The 14,727-nt window shown below is 44.3% G+C and overlaps 1 protein-coding gene across 3 annotated transcripts in view; it reads left to right on the top strand.

Moving 5' to 3' along the window:
- The first annotated feature begins 216 nt into the window (after window positions 1–216).
- The window catches only part of nipa2 (NIPA magnesium transporter 2), a 29,111-nt gene continuing 14,600 nt past the window's right edge, over window positions 217–14,727 (top strand). Inside the window, exons 1-3 of one of the 3 annotated variants that reach the window (XM_078402089.1) lie at window positions 217–353; window positions 8,802–8,881; window positions 13,750–13,811. The gene's annotated coding sequence lies outside the window, so the exon portion shown is untranslated. The remainder of the gene's footprint in view (window positions 354–8,801; window positions 8,882–13,749; window positions 13,812–14,727) is intronic. The other 2 variants (XM_078402091.1, XM_078402090.1) reach the window with 2 other exon arrangements.

The following is a 14,727-nucleotide window of genomic DNA, read 5'->3' as shown; positions in this document are numbered from 1 at the left end:
TGACAGCTGCTGGAAATTGCTTCTTGCAGGCTTGGGCAGTGGTGGAGTTTGGCCACCGGGGAGGCGCTGCAGTGGGAGGAGCGACAGGTGGCGCGGTTGGGCCTCCGGGGCGGCAGGGGGCGCTGCTACGGACGAGCGGCAGGTAGTGCGGTTATGCCTCTGGGGCAGTGGTGGGGTCTGGCCGGTCGGGGGCGCTGCGGCGGGAGGAGCGGCAGGTGGCGCGGTTGGGCCTCCGGGGCTGCAGGGGGCGTTGCGGCGGTAGCAGCCTTCGCCTGGCCTGACGAAGGGGGAGTAGTCGGTTGGCCGCTGCGGGAGAGGATGAAGGCGGCGCAAGGCCGTGGCTCCAGCGCCCGGTGAGTGTTATAGCCGGCGGCAAGGCAGGGGTGGGGGGAAGCGGGGAGACGGGTCCAGGCTCTCGACGCCGCGGTCTCACCCCCTCCTCTCGCCGGGTTGTCAGGCGGCTCCCGCCACCCCGTGGCCCCCGAGAGGGCGGCGGCTGAGTGAGGCCGGGAGGGAGGAGGCACGATCCTCTTCCACCCACCCAATCCCGGGAGAGGCTGCCCGTAACCTTGACCACCGGTCGGGCTGACCAGCGCCGAGGCTGCGGGTCCCAGTCGCTCCCACCGAGGAACGGTGTTTTTACTACACCATCCTTGGAGTTCTGCCGCCCCCATCTTCTCCCTCCCCACCCCCCATCTTCTTCCCCCCCCCCCCATCTTCTTCCCCCCCCCCATCTTCTCCCCCCCTTCTCTCCCCCCATCTTCTCCCCCCCCATCTCCCCCTCCCCCATCTCCTCCCTCCCCCCATCTCCTCCCTCCCCCCCCATCTCCCCCCTCCCCCCCCATCTCCCCCCTCCCCCCCCATCTCCCCCCTCCCCCCCCATCTCCCCCCATCTCCCCCCTCCCCCCCATCTCCCCCCTCCCCCCCATCTCCTCCCTCCCCCCCCAATTCCTCCCTCCCCCCCCAATTCCTCCCTCCCCCCCCAATTCCTCCCTCCCCCCCCAATTCCTCCCCCCAATTCCTCCTCCCAATTCCTCCCCCCATCTCCTCCCCCCCATCTCCTCCCCCCCATCTCCTCCCCCCATCTCCTCCCCCCCCATCTCCCCCCTCCCCCCCCATCTCCTCCCTCCCCTCCCATCCACGCCCCCCACCCTCCCATCCACGCCCCCCACCCTCCCATCCACGCCTCCCATCCACACCCCCCACTCCCCCATCCACGCCCCCCACCTCCGGACCGGCAATCTCTCCCCAGTCCGGGTCCCTCTCCCCAGTCCGGGTCCCTCTCCCTCCAGACTCGGCACCCCCACCTCCCATCTCCCTAACCCACCCCAAATATGTATGTATGTTTGCTGCATTTTCGGATAGCTTCAGGTGTCTGGTGCAATCTCTGGTACTCAAATCATTTTACAATTGGTCTCAGCATTTTGGACTTTCTGTGAGATTTTGGTGATTGTGTTCATGCAGATCACTGGGATTAAAAACTAAAAGATGACAAAATATTCATTCAGGTGTATTTTTAATTAAAATACAAGATCCAAAAAGATCACAGAACACATTTTATTTTGTCTGCAATTTGCCTGCCCATTTGATTTATCTTCCCCAATTATTCCTTTATATTCAGACCAACAGTCATTGTGGAATGGCACTGTTGGGTTGATGATACATTATGGATGGGGTTGCATTTGCTGCAAATGTTACACTTTATTTAGCTGACAGGGAAAGCAGCCTTGGTTTTTTTAAGGATAAATTTGTGCTCCACATCAGCTCAGAATCTCTTCTGACCCAAGAAAACAAAATGTGTTTTATAGTTTTGAGCTATGATGACATGTTGAGGTTCTCAATTTCAGCTACCAAGGATTTAAATACAAAACTACTCAATTAATGTCGAGTAATGACTTTTTAAATCAGTCATTTGTAAAACCGGTCCTGCAGGATATATGTTTGAAATAGGGCACAATCTGTGAGCAGAATGAACTTCAGATGACTGTTGACTCTCGTAAACAATACAGGTCTTGCCCTGCCCATGCTCTCTTCCAGTTTTTTTTTTAACCCCTTTTACAATCAGTCTGAAGAAGAGTCCCGATCTGAAACATCACCTATCCGTATCCTAACCCACTGAGCTACTCCAGCACTTCCAGTTTTTTTTTTTAATCCCTTTTACAATCAGTCTGAAGAAGAGTCCCGATCTGAAACATCACCTATCCATATCCTAACCCACTGAGCTACTCCAGCACTCTGTATCTTCTATTGTGAACCAGCATCTGCAGTTCCTTATTTCAACATCAAATTTGATAGTTTCAAGCAATATGGAAAGGTAGAACGGTGGTTCTGCTCCATGTGACGGTATTTAGGTTCTTGCTTAATCACTTTTAACAAGTAACACGTTTTGATAGTGAGCAGACAAAAGAGGTTTGTTGCTGTGCTGCAGAAAAATTCTTGACATTTTTCAATAGCCATAATAGGTTTGTGTTTATTTGATGCAGTAGAGGGTGGAAATATTATTAGCCAACTATTATTCTGTAAACGTATGGTAAAGTTGTTCTAAAACTTGACCTAAATAAATATTCATGTTTTTGTTTGACTCAAAATGCCATAATAAAACTAACAACTATAAGACTTGAAAATAATGAGGTTTTACAATGATGTATTTGAGGAAGTGTGTTGTTTAAATGTCCTCTAAGATTGTTTCTTCAATAACTTCAGACTCCACTTGTTCATCAAGAGGCTAGATCACTAGCTCTTGAATACTAGTGTTTTGACAACTAGTGCTCGAGTTAATTGTTTACAGTGTAAGGCGGACGAGTGCAATGTTTTGAACATAATTGCCTGTGGAATATTATACTACTGCAGATCAATGTCGACATGTATGGAGCATATGATGCCTTGCTATATGTGAGGTTCTGCCATAACACCATTTTACTACAGTTTGTCCACAATACAGCAGTTACCACTTCAAAAATGATTTTGTGGAGCTTTTTGAAGTGGTAGCGTGTTAACGGTTCGATAAATATTTTGCTGTTTATTCTGATCTTCAGTTGCTTAGTTTGGTTAACTTTTAAATTATAGTTTATTTAATACTGAATTTCCCATTAATTTATTATTTATTGTGCTTAATTCAAATATCTATAGCACGCCAAAAAATTGGACAAAGCAATCAATTATCATAAATTGAGTGTATAGCAGGATGAAATGAAGGATTACTTGGTTGATAGTATTGTATTGCTAGGTAATTTATCTAAATTACTTGTTTTTAATTTAGCATGTTCTATTATTTTTATTATTATATATCATATTTAGCATGTTCTATTATTTTATTATTATATATCATATTTGTTGAATTTATTAAACCTTTTATGGTTGTAGGTTGCACTCAAATTTACATAGCCCTCTCTCCAAATGACTATAGTCCCATCGATAGTCTCCATCAATGCATTGAACAGATAAACAGCTGGATGAGACACAATTTTCTCCAGTTAAACAAAGATAAAACCGAGATAATTGTCATCGATGCACATGACAAAAGATCGATAGTCAGTGCCCACCTTGATTCTCTCTCTCTCTTCAGACTAAAAACCAGGTCAGAAATCTTGGTGTAATTCTAGACTCTGATCTAAACTTCAACAGCCACATAAACACAATAACTAAATCAGCCTACTATCACCTGAAAAACATTGCAAGACTTAGAGGTTTCATGTCTAAACAAGACCTTGAAAAGCTCATCCACGCATTTATTTTGAATAGGCTTGATTATTGTAATGGTCTTCTGACAGGCCTATCTAAAGGGGCTGTTCTCAAGTTGCAGCTCATCCAAAATGCCGCTGCTAGAGTCTTAACAAAAGCTAAAAAATTATAACACATTACACCAATTCTCAGATCTCTACACTGGCTACCAGTCAGTCAGAGAATCGAATTCAAAGTACTCCTAATTGTCTACAAATCATTAAATGGTCTTGGACCAAAATACATATCAGACCTTCTCTCACCTGACATTCCAGCTAGACCCCTTAGGTCAGCTGGGACCAGCCTATTAAACACTCCAAGAATAAAAACAAAACACGGTGAAGTAGCTTTTAGTCACTCTGCTACGTGCATCTGGAATAAACTCCCCGAAGAACTCAAACAGGCCCAAACTCTAAATATATTCAAAACTAGGCTTAAAACCTTCATGTTCTGCAGTGTCTATGACTAGCACTTTGATTCTTGCTACTCTATATATCTTACTTTTGGTCTGTTATTACTTTTTATATTTTATTACTTTATATCTAATTTTATTACTCTATCGTTCACTCGTGTGCCAGACGACGTTAGCTCGCTGTTGGCTTCTGTCGTGGTCCAACATGTTGACAGAATTCGTTGCCGGACGCATCACAGAGTGCATCGTGTCGTCTTTTCCGGGGGATCACCACGATCGCTTCTGTCATGATCACCCATTACTCTTTAATCTTACTTATAACTATTAGTTATTTATCTTATTACTCTTATTATTTGTATTTTCCTACCTTTTCTCCTTGTTCTGTATTTTTATGCTCTGTGTAAAGCACATAATTGCCATTGTTGTATGAAATGTGCTATATAAATAAACTTGCCTTGCCTAGTTGATAACTCAGAAAAGTCAATTAAAAATCATGACTACTTAAAGTGATAAAAAGGCATTACAAATATTTTAATACATTTGTTTTCATAATTCCTCTAAGTTCTAGATATGAAGACTGAGCTTAATGTCAAAGCCAAACCAACAGCATTGTAACCCAAAGACTGATAGTATATGGATAGTGCATGTTGACAAAATATTAGAATGCATTCTATTTTGTATAAAACATTTTGTAATTGGTCATAAGGAAATATTGCATTGACAAATAAATGCAGAAATTATATCCTTCTATCATGTAGCAAAAAAACTTTTACCGAATGAAATGCGATCTAAAAGGTAGTGCCTTTTGGACTATATCGGTCCTCCATATTTAAAGCAGATGAAGATACAAGTAATAGAAAATAAAATAAAATGCTGGAAATGCTCAGCTCATCACCCAGCATCTGAGGAAAGAGAAGCATTCAAAGGTCAAAGACCTGTTGTCCTTTTTAATCTGTTTCTTTTAAAAGTGCTCAAACTGAGAACATTCTTTGGGTCAACAAATTATTGCCTCAACAATTAGTAACATTTCAATTCGTTTCTAGGAAGATGTTCTGTAATATTTTGGCAATAATAGCTATTGAATTTTGTTTATTGTCACCAGTACTGAGGTACAGTAAAATGTTTTTTTGTTGTGTGCTATCCAGTCTGCGGAAAGACTATATATGATTACAATCAAGCCGTCCACAGTGTAAAGGTACAGGAAAAAGGGTTTAGTACAAGATAAAGGCGAGAGATATCAATCTAGCCTGTTCTATATTATTGGATGCATCACAAGCTGGAAATGTCACTTTTATGTTCTTTATAATCAACATAAAGGTTAACGTTTTTGCATCTCATGAATCCTAGATGTTCAACAGGCTTGTATTCTGAATCTGTTATTTTCTTGCCGTGTTTGAAAAAGATAAAGCACCTCCATCTAATTCTAATAAAGCAGTGTGGTCATTTAAACTTGTTGAGTACAAAGGTGTTTGCATCAGGCCAAACTCACCAAAAACAAAAGCAACGGGATCCCACTACTGGCCACATCTTCCCATCTCCACCCCATTCTGCTTTCAGCAGAGACCGTACCCTCCCTAACTCCCTGGTCCACTCGTCCCTTCCCACCCAAACCACCCCCTCCCCAGGTCTTTCCCCTGCAACTGCAGGAGATGCAACACCTGTCCCTTTACCTCTCCCCTTGAATCCATCCAAGGACCCAAACAATCTTTCCAGGTGAGGCAGAGTTTCACCTGCACCTCTTCCAACCTCATCTATTGTATCCACTGTTCCAGATGTCAACTTCTCTACATCGGCGAGACCAAACATAGGCTCGGCAATCGTTTCGCTCAACACCTTCGTTCAGTCCGCCTTAACCAACCTGATCTCCCAGTGACTCAGCACTTCAACGCCCCCTCCCACTCCCCGTCTGACCTTTCTGTCATGGGCCTCCTCCATTGCCATAGTGAGGCCCAGCGCAAATTGGAGGAACAGCATCTCATATTTCGCTTGGGCAGTTTACACCCCTTCGGTATGACATTGACCTCTCCAACTTCAGATAGTTCCTCTGTCCCTTTCTTTCCCCATCCCCTTCCCAGTTCTCCCACTGTCTTCCTGTCTCCAAGTACATCCTATCTTTGTCCCGCCCCCTCCCCTGACATCAGTCTGAAGAAGGGTCTCGACCCGAAACTTCACCCATTCCTTCTCTCCTGAGGTGCTGCCTGACCGCTGAGTTACTCCAGCATTTTGTGTCTATCTTCGATTTGGACAATAGGTGCAGGAGGAGGCCATTCGGCCCTTCGAGCCAGCACCGCCATTCAATGTGATCATGGCTGATCATTCACAATCAGTACCCTGTTCCTGCCTTCTCCCCATACCCTCTGACTCCGCTATCTTTAAGAGCTCTATCTAGCTCTCTCTTGAAAGCATCCAGAAAATTGGCCTCCACTGCCTTCTGAAGTAGAGAATTCCACAGATTTACAACTCTGAGTGAAAAAGTTTTTCCTCATCTCCGTTCTAAATGGCCTACCCCATATTCTTAAACTGTGCCCCCTGGTTCTGGACTCCCCCAACATTGGGAACATGTTTCCTGCCTCTAACGTGTCCAATCCCTTAATAATGGTGCATGGTGGCGCAGCGGTAGAGTTGCTGCCTTACAGCGAATGCAGCGCCAGAGACTCAGGTTCGATCCTGACTACGGGCGCCGTCTGTACGGAGTTTGTACATTCTCCCCGTGACCTGCGTGGGTTTTCTCCGAGATCTTCGGTTTCTTCCAACACTCCAAAGACGTACAGGTATGTAGGTTAATTGGCTGGGCAAATGTAAAAATTGGGTGTAGGAAAGTGTCAGTGTGCGGGGATCGCTGGACGGCGCGGATCAGGTGGGCCGAAGGGCCTGTTTCTGCGCTGTATCTCTAAATCTAAATATATCTAAAAAAAATCCAGCGTATACAAGCCTAGTCGCTCCAGTCTTTCAACATACCACAGTCCCGCCATTCCAGGAATTAACCTAATGAACCTACGCTGCACGCCCTCGATACCAAGAATATCCTTCCTCAAATTTGTAGACCAAAACTGCACACGGTACTCCAGGTGCGGCCTCACTAGGGCTCTGTACAACTGCAGAAGGACCTCTTTGCTCCTATACTCAACTCCTCTTGTCATAAAGGCCAACATGCCATTAGCTTTCTTCACTTCCTGCTGTACGTGCATGCTAACTTTAAGTGACTGATGAACAAGGACACCCAGATCTCTTTGTACTTCCCCATTTCCTAACTTGACACCATTCAGATAATAATCTGCCTTCCTGTTCTTACCACCAGTGGATAACCTCACATTTATCCACATTAAACTGCATCTGCCCACTCACCCAACCTGTCCAAGTCACCCTGCATCCTCATAGCATCCTCCTCACAGTTCACACTGCCACCCAGCTTTGTGTCATCCGCAAATTTGCTAATGTTACTTTTAATCCCTGCATCTAAGTCATTAATGTATATTGTAAATAGCTGCGGTCCTAGCACTGAGCCTTGCGGTACCCCATTAGTCACTGCCTGCCATTCTGAAAGGGACCTGTTAATCCCTACTCTTTGTTTCCTGTCTGCCAACCAATTTTCTATCCATGTCAGCACCCCACCCCCAATACCATGTGCTCTAATCTTGCCCACTAATCTCCTATGTGGGACTTTATCAAAGGCTTTCTGAAAGTCCAGGTACACTACATCCACTGGCTCTCCCTTGTTCATTTTCCCAGTTACATCCTCAAAAAATTCCAGAAGATTAGTCAAGCATGATTTCCCCTTCGTAAATCCATGCTGACTCGGAACGATCCTGTTACTGCTATCCAAACGTTCTGCAATTTCTTCTTTTATAATTGACTCTAACATCTGCCCCACCACTGATGTTAGGCTAACTGGTCTATAATTTCCCATTTTCTCTCTCCCTCCTTTCTTAAAAATCCACAGGAACTGATCTTGAATCTATAGAATCGGAAAATGATCACCAATGCGTCCACGATTTCTAGAGCCACTTCCTTAAGTATCCTGGGAAGGACCTTAGGACTTGAGAAAGGGAGAAAGGAGGTTATTTTAAGTAGCAGAGAAAATGGGGGAGTGTAGTGGGCGGTACAAACAGAACATCTTGTGATGGGATGAAATGATGTAAACGTTAAATATACAATTAGGCTCCTTTGTGTAATATGCTATTAATGTGAAGGTCATGAGAGGGTGAATTTAGAAACAATGTTTTGCCTTGTGGGAAAATCAAGAACTAAGGACCACTTCAAAAAGAAGGCGTTGCCAATTTTAGACAGGTGAGCTGAAGGTTTTTGACTGTGGATCTGCAGTCCATTTTCTACACTGCCACCAATACAAGTTAAGTGATTTGACCAGAGTGCTGCACAGCTCTTACTCGTGTCGTTCAATATGTTAATAGCTCTGTTCATTGTTACTTTGCATTGATACGTTGAACCTACTAAGCCATTTTGCTCTTTTTGAATTGAGTACGAAAGACTCATAAACTTGCACTGACTGTATGAGTGAATGATTTCCATGTATTTTCTGTCTAATTTTATGCCTGTGTAAATTACATTTATTGCCAACCATTTCACAATGAGAATTGGAGTACTTCCAACTGATGACAGAGAATGCAGTTGCTGAATGCTGATTTCCTTTTTTTCTCGCATTTGTTGGCAGTTTCTTGGAATCATGAAACTTAAAAGCTGGTTGAAGGTTTACCTTTCTCAGTGTGGACTCTGCAGTTACTGCTGTGGAAAGTGAGTATAGAAATGTTTCAGAAAGATATAACAAACCATTAAGGTAGATTTCATTTTTAGATTTAGAGATACAGCGCGGAAACAGGCCCTTCGGCCCACCGAGTCCGCGCCGCCCAGCGATCCCCGCACATTAACACTATCCAACACACACTAGGGACTATTTTTACATTTACCCAGTCAATTAAGCTACATACCTGTACGTCTTTGGAGTGTGAGTGGGGGCTTCGAGACCATCCTTGTGGGGGATGGAAGTGTAGAGTGACTGGACATCCATGGTAAAGATGAGGGAGTGGGGCCTGGGAACCGGAAGTCTTTGGAGTGTGGGAGGAAACCGAAGATCTCGGAGAAAACCCACGCAGGTCACGGGGAGAACGTACAAACTCCTTACAGACGGCGCCCGTAGTCAGGATCGAACCTGAGTCTCCGGCGCTGCATTCGCTGTAAGGCAGCAACTCTACCGCTGCGCCACCGTGCCGCCCACAATGTGTCCGAGCAGGACACATTGCTTCCAGTAGCTGCAATCAGGATTGCTCTTAGTAAAACAATTGTCCGAAGAATTTTTCAGTCATGAAAACTAATCTCCGCCATCCTAATCAATCATTCTATAGTTAGATATTTGAAGCTCTGAAAACCAGCATGTTAACCAGCTGACATTTCTATATTAACTGCAGTCAAAACCAATAAAAGAACAAGTGTCAATGACTTGTGTGCAGCTTGCATTGTTAAAACTGTTTAAACAAAAGGTGTTTAACGCAAACACCCAATTTACAAAAAAAACATGAAATATTTGGTGAAATGGAAATCTAGCTAAGTGAAAATGGTTATGGGGGAACATCCGTTCAGAGGGAAAGTCAACTGTGATCATTAATTTAGAAAACAAAACAAAAATAGAAGCAGGAGTTTGGCCGTTTGGCATTTCATGCCTACCTGCTATTCATTAAGATCTTTTGTTTTGAGCTGCTTAGTTTAGTTTTGAGATACAGTGCATAAGCAGGCCCGTCAGCCCACCGAGTCCGCATCGACCAGCGACCCGTGCACATTAACACTATCCTACACACACTAGGGACAATTTTTTCATTTATACCAAGCCAATTAACCTACAAACTTGTATGTCTTTGAAGTGTGGGAGGAAACCAAAGTTCTCAGAGGAAACCAAAGTTCTCAGACAAAACCCACGCAGGTCACAGAGAGAACGTACAAACTCCGTACTGACAAGCACCCATAGTCAGGATCGAACGCGGGTCTCTGGCACTGTAAGGCAGCACCTCTACCGCTATGCCACCGTGCTGCCCTTTCTTGTATTATGCTCATCCTTCGATATCCTCAGTACCCAGAGATGTATTGATCTTTTGGTTGAATATATTCAGTGATTGAGCCTCCACAGTCCTTTCGCTTAGGGAATTCTGAAGATTAACTGCACCAGTAATTTTTTTATTGATTATTAGACGAAGGGATTAATGTAGGAAGAGAGATTTGAGTTTAGAAGAATGGTGTATTGTATTGGTATGCTATGGGTATGGCATTGGTGTATAGGGGGATTGCACGGCAGGCGAGGTCACGACCCCTGACCCGTACTGTAGCCACGCAACGACTCTGCTTATTCTTTTTCTTCTATTTTATGTTTGGAACGACTTCTGTTGTGGAACAATTCGTCAGTCCTAATTTGAGAGGGTGGTGCAGTTGAATGCCCGTCTTCACCCATCAGCACGTCTCCAGCTCCTTCCCGGCGCTCCGAGTGTCCCGACACCTCTCCCCTTTCCTGCGCTCCTCCAGGCTCGGTGCCCCTGTTCTGTGCCTCGCTTCCTGTGGCTCTTTGGCCCCTCGCCGCTCCTGCTGGCCCTCCAGCCCTTCTCCCTGCTCGCCAACTCCGTCATCCTGGCTCCGCTTCCACTTGACTGGAGCTCAACACCTCATGGCTGGGGCCGCCGAGCAGAGCCGTGGCCTTGTCCTCCGCCTATTCTTGGTTCTTGGTCCTCCAAAATATTCCAAATGGAATTTAAACTGGAGGTGGCAATATAGACAATAGGTGCAGGGGTAGGCCATTCGGCCCGTCGAGCCAGCACCACCATTCAATGTGATCATGGCTGATAATTCTCAATCAGTACCCCGTTCCTGCCTTCTCCCCATACCCCTTGACTCCACTATGCTTAAGGCCTATTGCCTCGTTGCCCAGCCCAGCTCTCACTGCTGTTCGGCCTCCGCTTCCGATCGAGCTCTCCCCGGTCCTCTTCGTCCTCCTCTTCGGGCTCAACACTCCGCTCCTCCACCGCTTTCGCCTCCTCCTCCTAGGCCGTCGAGCACGGCTGCCTGGGCCCTTTGCCCTCAGGTGTGTCGCCGACCTCCAGTGCTCGCTGCTTCGGCCCCGGCAGACCCCCAAGCCCCTCGGCTCGGGTTCTTCCCACTGCTCCTCTCCCAGCTCGCTCAACCCTGTCCTTTCCTCCTCCTCCTCCTCTTCTTCTTCTTCTCCCCCGCCGGCCGGTCGGCGACCCTCTGCTTCTCGACCTTGCTCTCCTGCCTCCCTTCCCAACTGCGTTTCTCTATCTCCCGCTGGCTGGCCAGACGTCTTCCCAGCTGCTTCTTGCGTCCGTGGGCTTGGCAGCCCTTCTCCTGGTTCCTCTTCCTCCGCCAGATCCTCCAGCTCCTTCCTCATTTTTTTACAGCACAAAAATTGGCCATTTTGGCCTTTTTTTCAAGGTAAGAATGTAACTGTTGCATGTGTTGGTAGTATATGCCGTAAGCTGCCATGTCCTCCAGATGGCTTGAGTGACTCCGTGCGTCAAGCCCTTTGACCTTACGTGCAATCCTCCTATTGTATGTACAAAGATGCAGTGAAAAACACGATCCACGATTTTTTAGAAAATCCGTACATGGTTACAATAAAAAAACAAGACATGAATACAACAGGTAGTGCAAAGAGAAAGGAAACAGTGCAACATATAATGTTGCAGATGCAGAGCAAGTGCAGATAAAAAAATTGCAAAGTCTGCAACAAGGCGGGGGGGGGGGGGGTGTTGGTAAAACATCCGTTGGCTTGTGAGAGGTTCATTCAGGAATGTGACAACAGTGGGGAATCAGCTGTCGTTGGATCTGAAGGTTTGTGTTTTTTTGGCCAAAGGGAGAGGAGAGAAGAGGAATATCCAAATGGTGTGATTACTTTGAAGCATATGAATCGTTTTGTGTGTGTTGGGATGGGGGGGGGAGGGGAGGCGATCGGGCTAGATATGGCAATGTGAAAACAAAGTAAGTTACTCGTACAATTATGCAGAAAGTTGAAATTCTATAGAAATCAGACAAAATTAAATCGGTGCATGAACCTAAAGAGACGTGGTTTCGAGAGGTAATGTTCACAACTATTAGTTTTATGGTAAAAATAATTCAAATGAGGACTTTGCTAAGTATAGGACCATGCACAAAGCTAAATCAGCAGATATCCAAATATGCTAGAATGGATTAAGCAATGCCACATTGAATTTGTCCCTGTTTATTGGAAGGACATAGTGACCAAAACAAGGCAGAAGAATGCAACTTTGTCATCACTCAAATCACTCAATGTTCTCACTTGAAGGTAATGCCCCACATAAAATAGCTGTCCAGCCAGGCTTCATATACTCTCAAACGTCTTATTACAGTGGTTTCTCCTCATGCTGTTCTTCCAGAATGTAAATTAATATTTAGCGGAATTTACATTATCAAAGAAAAAGGCTTCTTTTGAAGCGATAGCACAAGAAAGATTATATTGCATGGCGAGAGGGAAGTAGTGATTTGGGTAATTCTGGATTTCCTTGATTTTTTTAAATGGGTGTAGCAATAGATTTCAGAAAGTGATCCCTATACCATGAATTAAAGAACGAAGAACAGCTGCACACAGTAAAACTACTTAATCCAATTCCTGACAATTTGGAAATCCACAAGGTTTCGCATCCAGCTCACTGAGTATATTTACTATGCTCCCTTCCCATTCACTGGAATTCTGGGAACGTTTATTGTAATGCTGTTTATTATTTATAAAAATGATTTTAAAGCACGCTGTATTAGTGCAGGTCATCCCCAGTAACAGCAGGGATTCATTTTTGTGAACTGGTCATAACCTGAACAATTCTCGAGTGAAGAAAGCGATGGCAAACCCAGCAGAAGATGCCTGCAATAAGCAACAGATCTCCCAAACATTCGTTCACATGTTCAGACTGCACATAAGTTGGGTATTCGTAAGTCGGCGGAGGTGATCCGTAGGAGTAACATCTGTTAGTCTGGAAATTCACTCCCAAAGGCCAGAGAGTGCTGGATTTGGGAATTTTATTGCATATTTAATTAATGTCGGATACCGTGTTCAGGAGACAAATGCTTAAACATTCTGATTATTTCACGTTCACTTTATTTTCCATTGATTTGAGCAATCAAAGAGATCAGATTATTGCTCAGTGAACTATGGATGAGTTCTAATGCAGCGTAAACATCTTTGTTAATAATTCATCATTTTGCCAAATATAGTGCAGGAAAATATTGTTTACTTTACCACTGTCATAAACAAGTTTCCTTTAACATTTAACACTGTCACTGAAGGCAATCTTGAACAATTTCGATAGCTTTAGCAGAATGGGTCAAGTGGGCATATAATTAATCAAAATGAAATGAACAGTCATATTTTCCAGTGCTGTACTATCATGTGAAGTTTGATCTAACATTATTAATACTATCATGGCAACTATGATCTGAAATGTTCAAACAAAGGTTTCATTCTGGTATGTACTTTGATCTCTAAGGGCTGGAGTAAAGAGCAACCCTGTGAGTTGTGCATGTTTGTGCTGTTTATTCATAGTGATGGCCTTCCTGGTCCATTTTCTTTTCTAATTAATGTATTTCTTCAACAGACTCACCATATCGCCCTGATAAATGAAACCCCATTGGATCTATTGAAAAAAAGAACTGCATGGTAATATTTTTTAAAAAAAAACATTTTGTAAGAGATTTTAAGCATTGATTGAATTGGTTTACTATACTGTTTGGGTAATGGCATGTATAATCCCAGATAAATATGGGTGAGAAATACTCAGCTTTAACACCTTTTTGTAGTTTACAGAAATTGTACAGCAGTTTAAATACTCTCTTCTATCTATTCTGAGACAGTACAGTTTTGTGGTACTCATGAAAATAGTTGCTTAATAGAGCTACAAAATGTAGCTAGGTTTTTGGAAAATAATAGGATCCATCAATTTCTCACGTTTAGAATTGCGAATTTTGTTTTAATTCTGTCCTTATCTTCTTTCTAAATTTTGTACCTTAAGTTCTGTGTTACAATCCTTGGGTACCGCAGGCAGTGAAGAAAGCCAATGGAATGTTGGCCTTCATAACAAGAGGAGTTGAGTATAGGAGCAAAGAGGTCCTTCTGCAGTTGTACAGGGCCCTAGTGAGACCGCACCTGGAGTACCGTGTGCAGTTTTGGTCTACAAATTTGAGGAAGGATATTCTTGCTATTGAGGGCGTGCAGCGTAGGTTTACTAGGTTAATTCCCGGAATGGCGGGACTGTCGTATGTTGAAAGACTGGAGCGACTAGGCTTGTATACACTGGAATTTAGAAGGATGAGAGGAGATCTTATCGAAACGTATAAGATTATTAAGGGGTTGGACACGTTAGAGGCAGGAAACATGTTCCCAATGTTGGGGGAGTCCAGAACAAGGGGCCACAGTTTAAGAATAAGGGGTAGGCCATTTAGAACTGAGATGAGGAAAAACTTTTTCAGTCAGAGAGTTGTAAATCTGTGGAATTCTCTGCCTCAGAAGGCAGTGGAGGCCAATTCTCTGAATGCATTCAAGAGAGAGTTAGATAGAGCTCGAAAGGATAGCGGAG

The sequence above is a fragment of the Rhinoraja longicauda genome, chromosome 7, assembly GCF_053455715.1.
Source record: "Rhinoraja longicauda isolate Sanriku21f chromosome 7, sRhiLon1.1, whole genome shotgun sequence".
NCBI classification, from domain to species: domain Eukaryota; kingdom Metazoa; phylum Chordata; class Chondrichthyes; order Rajiformes; family Arhynchobatidae; genus Rhinoraja; species Rhinoraja longicauda.
This window is presented reverse-complemented; position numbering and strand designations above follow the sequence as displayed.